At 50.9% G+C, this 7,370-nt stretch overlaps 1 pseudogene; it reads right to left on the reverse strand.

Annotated features, from left to right (window-relative positions):
* LOC119099149 (potassium voltage-gated channel protein Shal-like) overlaps positions 1-5,805 on the reverse strand; it is a 75,882-nt pseudogene extending 70,077 nt beyond the window's left edge.
* Positions 5,806-7,370: the final 1,565 nt, after the last annotated feature.

Below are 7,370 nucleotides of genomic sequence, written 5' to 3' on the forward strand. Positions count from 1 at the left end.
AAATCTTGGACCCGAGAAAGTCGGGCAACGCCTCTGACTTCAATCGTTTTATCGAAAGGGCCGAATGAACCATTGTAAACTGCCAGGCACCCGCAGATTATTTCATAAAAATTGCAGTCAATAGATACATGGCTTATGTCCCTGCAGTTGCCAACATATATTGAACAATATATTTGCATAGAATACTATTCAAAAAGCAAAATGTACATAATATGAATATGTATTGCACGCAGCCGGGTCAATCAACAACAGTTGGGCTATTCTCAGACCCTCGTCACCTTATATGGTACCACACACCGCGCAAGACACATACCTATTGAGAGGAAAGTCAAGTTTGTTGAATCACGTGTCGAATCCTAATTTTGAAACGACCCTTTGAGGCATTCTATGGACCTTGAGCGATAGTTTTCTCGCCGGGCTGCTGCACTGCGCAATACATATATCGTCTCTTTCGATGTATGTTTTCACGCAAGACAGGTTCAGATAGCGTGGCTGCCGCGTGTCTCAGAGCACGCGCCCGCGATCGTGCATTAGCGCAGAGCGTAGCGCGGCAGGCTTCCCAGTGATCAGAACGCTGCGCAGCAGGCAGAGATTAAAGTAAGAGATGAACTCATGTGCGGACAGCCAGCCCGGTTGATTGATCGCACACAATGAATTGATCATGATCACATCGATATGTCATGATTTTTTGTCGACCTGAGATGAGTCTGGCAGTGAAGTCGAGGACATTCTGCAGTCTTGATATATTTGAACGACTCGCACTATAAAACACTTGGGCACAATGACTTTATGGGGAAAAACTAGGCCATTGATTATCCCAGGTAATGCTGTTGAAGGAAGTGCATGCTTAGCATTTAGGACGCCTGTTAACCTTCACCCTGACAGGGGGTCGATGCGACTCCCTCTCCCGAAAGTGTTGTGAGGATACCTCTCCGGTATGTTGTGCAATCGCGCCCAAATTTTCGGTAGCCTATGGGGCATCTATTGCACGCGATTTGACACCAAAAACTTGTTCATTATTTTTCTCGCTCCGGAGCAGCGGCGGTTTTTGAGGAACAATGCGAGCTACGGCCGGAGTGGGCGGGCGGGCGGCAACCGACGACGCCGCGGAACGCGCGCAGCGGCCGACATGGTTACATTAACAGAGCCATATATCGCAAATGTGTGCTTAAAACTCAACAAAGATATACCATTATGCTCTGAATTGAACAAGTAACACGACCGCCTAGGTTTCATGCCGCCACAAGCCATATTCTCGTCTGTATGATGTTGTAAAATTGAAAAAGTGCGATTTTCTGGGGATTTGACCTGTGACCAGACATGATAAGGTCCATTACTGACCCAACAACGTACAAATTGGTCATCTTCGCGAGATCTTGTTGAGAACAATCTACGGGCGTTTTGCTCTGAACGCTGTCTTTACTAGTTTGGAAACGCCGGGGGGAAAGCATCGACCCCCCTTCAGTTCGCGATATGGAGAGCGGCGAACCAGGGCCAGGATTAAGATGGCAAGTCATTTGTTTCCCACCTGACCTATGTGATAGCCATGCGACGGAGATGGTCCATCACGATTGCGAGATTTCGGAGTTTTGAACACTGTAACACCTGATCCGTGAATACCATGAACGGATACTCTCGAAATTTGTTAAGCTGTCGGCGGTCGCCACACATTTCGGTTTTGGCTGCATTCACCATTATCCCATGCCGCAGGAACCACATGCACGTTACGTCCAGCACTGACTGCGGTGACCGCTGCATCTCCGCTAATCTGACCAGAGGGTCTGGAACGAACAGCTGCGCGTCGTCAGCGTAGCGGGCTAATATGGCGCCGAATCCGTTTGCGTGTCATGGGATGAAACACGCGATGTCTTTACTGAAGATGTTGCATATCAATGGCCAGTAACAGCATGAAGAACACATCTGAATCTGGCATTTTGAATTTTCATTTGCATTTGAGCATCTGATCTGGCATGCCTTTTCAGCCATTTTACAGATTTTTAATAAATAGATTTGTGCCATCATTTGTTATGACAAAACTAGGCACATTTTAGTACAGAGGTGCTTTGGGATATGCATTCTGCGACAAACTCGACGACAAACGCACGTGCAATTTCACGTGCACGCATGCACATGAATGTGAAACGCAAAAGACATGACACGTAATTGTTGTTACTCCTGGCATGCTGAAGGAAGAACCTTCCAATTCTCGTAACCAATCTTGAAATCGATGTGAAAAGTATTAATATCATGAGTGCTGTGGTTCCAAACCTATCCAATAAGAGCATTAGGCAGGCCCATGAAGGCATCTCATCCCACGCGTTCAAGCGTCCATTGCTGACCATAGCGGTTGCAGCACAGCGGGAACCTGCTTGTATGACGTCACAGTTATCAGGGAAAATGCATGAAAATGCAACAACTCACAAATGCCACCAAATTCTGCTGCTGTATAGCGTGCACGGCAATGGCGTTGAATCGTGTTCGTAATATTGGCACGCGAGCTTCAGGACACCAAGATGGATCACTGGTGAGTCTCAACCCCAGAAACGAAGTAAGCGCTTGCAAGGCGCGGTGTGTTAATTGGTGGATAGAATGAAACAAAAAGGTTAGCCATAGTTTCATTCGTCTGATTATCTATCCGTCTTTTTGTGCAAATGTAACGCCTTGCTGAAAACCCACGTCACACCTTTTAACACTGACATGAACTCCACCTTAACTTAAGCCTTGTTGTTCAGAGATTTGTTTGTGATTTTGGGGTCATCTTGCGTTGCCTGTGACGTCATCATCCAAATAAAAGCCGTCAACTCTACAAGTCCCGTACGAAGAGGTCAGGGCTGTCAACCGCCGTTTACATTTATCCGATAACGGTTAGAGCTGAAGAAATGGGTGGTCGCTTTTACCCCTCTGACAGCCGTGGCTACCGAAATACACGGGGCGGCATCGGGTTAAATGTGAAACATTTCCTTTACCTGCGTCTTACGTGCTTTTATTACTAGCCGCACCTGCCTTTTCGCCAGGCCAGAAAATACACATACCCATCCTATATTTTACTTAAAATATGCCAATGCGCAATTCAGGTAATTATAATTCTATGCCATTTTTCAACACTGCATTGAATTTAAGGTATGTTGTGCATTACATTGACTCGTGTATTTGAGTCCTAAAGAAGATGCGAACCGAAATATATTGAATATTTTTCGGCCTGAGTTTTGTAACATGAGCGTGGACTTATTGGAATATTCTTATTGGACATAGACTCACCTACCTAACGTGCTAGTCAACCAGAAAGCGACATCGGATAGCTTGCGTAGGGGTATATGAGATACATGTCACTGAACATCAGCGAAGCTGACCTTTGTGGTGAATTAAGCCCGTCGAATGTGATAAAAATAGAACAATATTCCATCTTCCATCTTCGTAGCCATCACTTGCATCGGTGCAAACTATGCTTTGGCGGGTATCACGGCTGTCAAATCAGCTTCCAGTAGTTACCACGAATCTGTCATTGGCGTATTGGAAAGTTCTTGCTACTTGTCACGTTAACATGTGGATATTTTTCAATATTCTCCACCCCTGTGGCGCGGCAGTTTTGTGTTGTTTATGACATACTGAATCACAGGGCAATGACAGCCCATCACTGGGCGTGAACGCAAGCATGCCAAGACTGAAATCGGGTCATGCGGATCAAGCCCATTTAGGTGCAGTCCCCTACCCCATGATCTGAGCAACGAAGCATGATTTGGCAGCAAGCAAGCAACGCTAGATAGTATTTGTCACACTGAATCAATGATTCATTAAAGTGACCTAAGGCAGGTCAGACTAGGTCACGGCAGATGAAAAGTTAGTCGCATGAATATTTCTCCGTTTGCTTTGATCCGGCCTGACCCGTTATGGCCTGACCTACCTGCATTTTGTTGAATTACCTCAGCATAAATTATGGTAAAACGGCGAATCAATGTAGGAAATCATTCGGGGCACTTATAATACAATCGGCGCACAAAGTCGGTTGCCTGAGCAGGACACGCAACCGAAACGATATCGATTAGTAGATCACCACACATCACCTGCGGCAAGCAGGATTTTTAATTGTCACAGAACATGTGAATATATTGACAGCGTAACTTCAAGAATGTCCTCATTCTGCGTTTAGCTATTCAGAAGCTGTTCAATAAGTTATCAAGATTCAGACTGCTATTCCAGAAAATCCTCTAAGGTCTCTCGTCCAAAGACGGTCGATGGCAATATCCTCCTGCGGTGTTTACCCAGCCTGTCATGGCTGCCTAACGCCATCTATGCATGGCAAGTCTTTAAACTCTACTCTTAGTACAGGTTCTCAGTTCTCAAAATGATGCCAGGTGTGAAATAAGCACGCACGCTTGGCATAGACACGCACTTATACCACACAGGCCGCACATACACCTAGGACGTGCTCATACGCACGGTACACGCATGTACGTGTTCACAAACACATGCAAGTACGTACTCGCGCAGGTGCCGAAGCACGCACCTACATTTACACCCGTCAACAGGTGCGTTCACCAACGTACGTGCGCGCGCACAACCTTCCCATCACCCAGGCCTCAGTGACGCATCAGCTTCAATTGCACACACATTTCCACGCGCCTGTTACCGCCCAAATGAAGATGAGCGACGGTAATAGGCCAAGGACGGCGCCGATGCCAGCGTACTCACCCGAGCGTTGTCATGGTGACGATGGTGTACCAGAAGGAGGCCGGTATCGAGGTGAAGGTCGACCTCGGTTCTTTCTTCTCAGCGTAGAACATGACCGTGGCAAAAATGATGATGGCCATGGCCAGGGAGAAGACGAGGAAACCCAGCTCCTTGGCGCAAGACTTCAGGGTATATCCCAGGATACGCAGGCCCTGCGAATGACGCGAGAACTTGAAGATCCTACACACGCGGAACACGCGGAGCGTGACGAAGGCGCCCGAGACGTCGTCGTTGTCCGTGATGCCGAGGCCGATGTAGTACGGCAGGATGGCCACCACGTCGATGATGCTCATAACGCTGCGCACGAACTTGCAGCGGTCGGGCGCCGCGTACAGTCGCAGGAGGTACTCAGGCGGTGAAGATCATCACGCACGCCGTGTCCAGGCAGAAGAACACCACCTCGTACCGTTCGCCGCACGGCAGCGTCTCGGCCTTGCCCGGCAGCTGTCCGCACGACATCGTCTCCACTACGTTTGCCAGTACCGAGACGGCAATGAAGAAGCCGGTGACGTAGTAGAAGACCAGCGCCGCCGTCGACGTGTGCGGGTTCTCGAAGGCGCGCCACATCTTCTCCCGCAGGTTGGTCAGCTTAGCGAGGTTGCCCTCGCCGTTCTCGGACATCTTGTCGTCCAGCAGACGCTCGGCATTCTCGCGTTTGCGGTCGCGGTAGTCTTCATAGCAGCAGTCGCCGATCACGTCCGGGATGATACCGAAGAACGAGAGCTCTTCGTCATAGCTCGTCAGGCACTCGTGCTTCGGATAGTGCAGCTTGCCAGTGCGGTAGTAGTTGAGGATGTGCCGGAAGATATCCGGGTCCCGGTCGAAAAAGTATTCCCGCGTCTCCTCCTCGTAGAAAAAGTCGCGCTCGTTGGAGCCGAGCAGCGAGTCGGGGTACTTCTCCACCGTGTTACGCCAGGTCTCAAAGCGGCGGCCCGACACGTTGATGATGAGCTTCTCGTCATCGGCGCGGCGCCGGTCACGCGGCACAGGCGGCGCCGGCAGCGGCTGGTTGGCGATCGGCACCCAGCCGATAGCCGCGGCGCGCGCGAACGGCAGCCACGCCGCCACGGACGCCATGAGGCCGATCGGTAACGCCGCTCACATAACCAGCACGCACCGGCGCCCTCCGCCGTCGGCCTCCGCACTGGGCGCCGGCGCCGGCGGCGGCGGCGTCGGCGCTGCGCGGCGCACGCGGCCATGTTCGCAGGACGCCCGCCGGTCCCGTCGATTGATTGGGAGCCGCGCAGTGCCAGAAGTCGCCTGTTTCCAGAGTTGCCATGGCGACACAGACACAGACACGGCGGATTGTGCTCCGCGGGAGTTCGGATGCGGTCGTTTAACCAGGCTTAGAGCCATGGCCCTGTAAGGGCAAGAGCAAGGGTGGTCGTCTGGCATTGCCACTCCACACAGGTGCCCTAACCGCTGGGATTCGGCATGCTGCTTTCGGATTAGAAAGAGGTGCGATGAGAAGGGAATAAAGAGTGAGAGAGAGGAGAGGGGAAGAGAGAAAGAGAGGAGTGAGAGAGAGAGAGAAAGAGAGAGAGAGAGAGAGAGAGAGAGAGAGAGAGAGAGAGAGAGAGAGATAGAGAGAGAGAGAGAGAGAGAGAGAGAGAGAGAGAGAGAGAGAGAGAGGGAGAGAGAGAGAGAAATAATGAGGAAGGGCGAAGGGAATGAGAGGGGAAGAGGGAGTGAGCAAGACGGCAAGACTTACGGTGCGGAATAAGAAGCCTCCCGTTTAGCTGCCCTCGCTCGTTAGTGGGTGCAGGTCAGCCTTGCTCATCGCTGTGTCGGCGGCCACAGGTGCTTGGCCCAGCTGGCCGACCTGTAATTTCGTGCGGTAGGCATTCGCCATCTAAGTGATACCGTTAGCACAGCTGGCGTCTGCACCTGGTGAACACCCCAGCCGGCGCCTGTGTACCAAAGAATAACTCGCGTAACTTTAGTATGCGCTGCCCTGCGTTTGAGATGTCATTGGCTTTATGACATGAAATTCCAACACATACACTGGCAAAGCTATCGGCATGCTGTTTAGATAGGAACGTACAGCGCATCAATCATCTGTATGTGAGCTCGGGGCACCGCCGGATTTAGCGCATTTCCAAAAGCGGTGGAGTAAACGGGACGCTATGCACGTCATTGCAAGCCTTTTCGTCCAACTTCCATCTTGCACATCGTTTGTTTCACGCACGTGACCGATCGCGGTTGCCTCAGCGGGCTACACATCGGAGCCAGAGACGAGGATCGCTCCCGTGGGGGCGATGCTGATTTGCCCTTGTCGTGGCAGCGCAGCGCGAGGACTAAAATAGGCACGGCAGGAGCCCACGGACACAGTCAACGACCGTTTGCAAAGAGTGTCTTGCATGGGATATCATGATACCAGGACAGTGAAACGGTTGGTGCAACGCAGGAGGTTTGAGCCTGAGGCTCACATTTGATCTGACCAACGTCCCCTCAGCGAGGCAACTGAGGAGCCAAGCTGATCAAAATGCCTACACTCTACCGGTCAAGCCCGGCGTCGTCACAGGTTTGACAACACGAGGTTTGGACGTGGAAGGCGCATCAATGACAGATGCTCAGCAACATAGGGAATGAATACAAGTACTCGGCGAATTGATGACGCCGCATTGTTGTGGATCTCACAT

This window comes from Pollicipes pollicipes, unplaced genomic scaffold (genome assembly GCF_011947565.3).
Source record: "Pollicipes pollicipes isolate AB1234 unplaced genomic scaffold, Ppol_2.1 Scaffold_4740;HRSCAF=5597_pilon_pilon_pilon, whole genome shotgun sequence".
Lineage (NCBI taxonomy): Eukaryota > Metazoa > Arthropoda > Thecostraca > Pollicipedomorpha > Pollicipedidae > Pollicipes > Pollicipes pollicipes.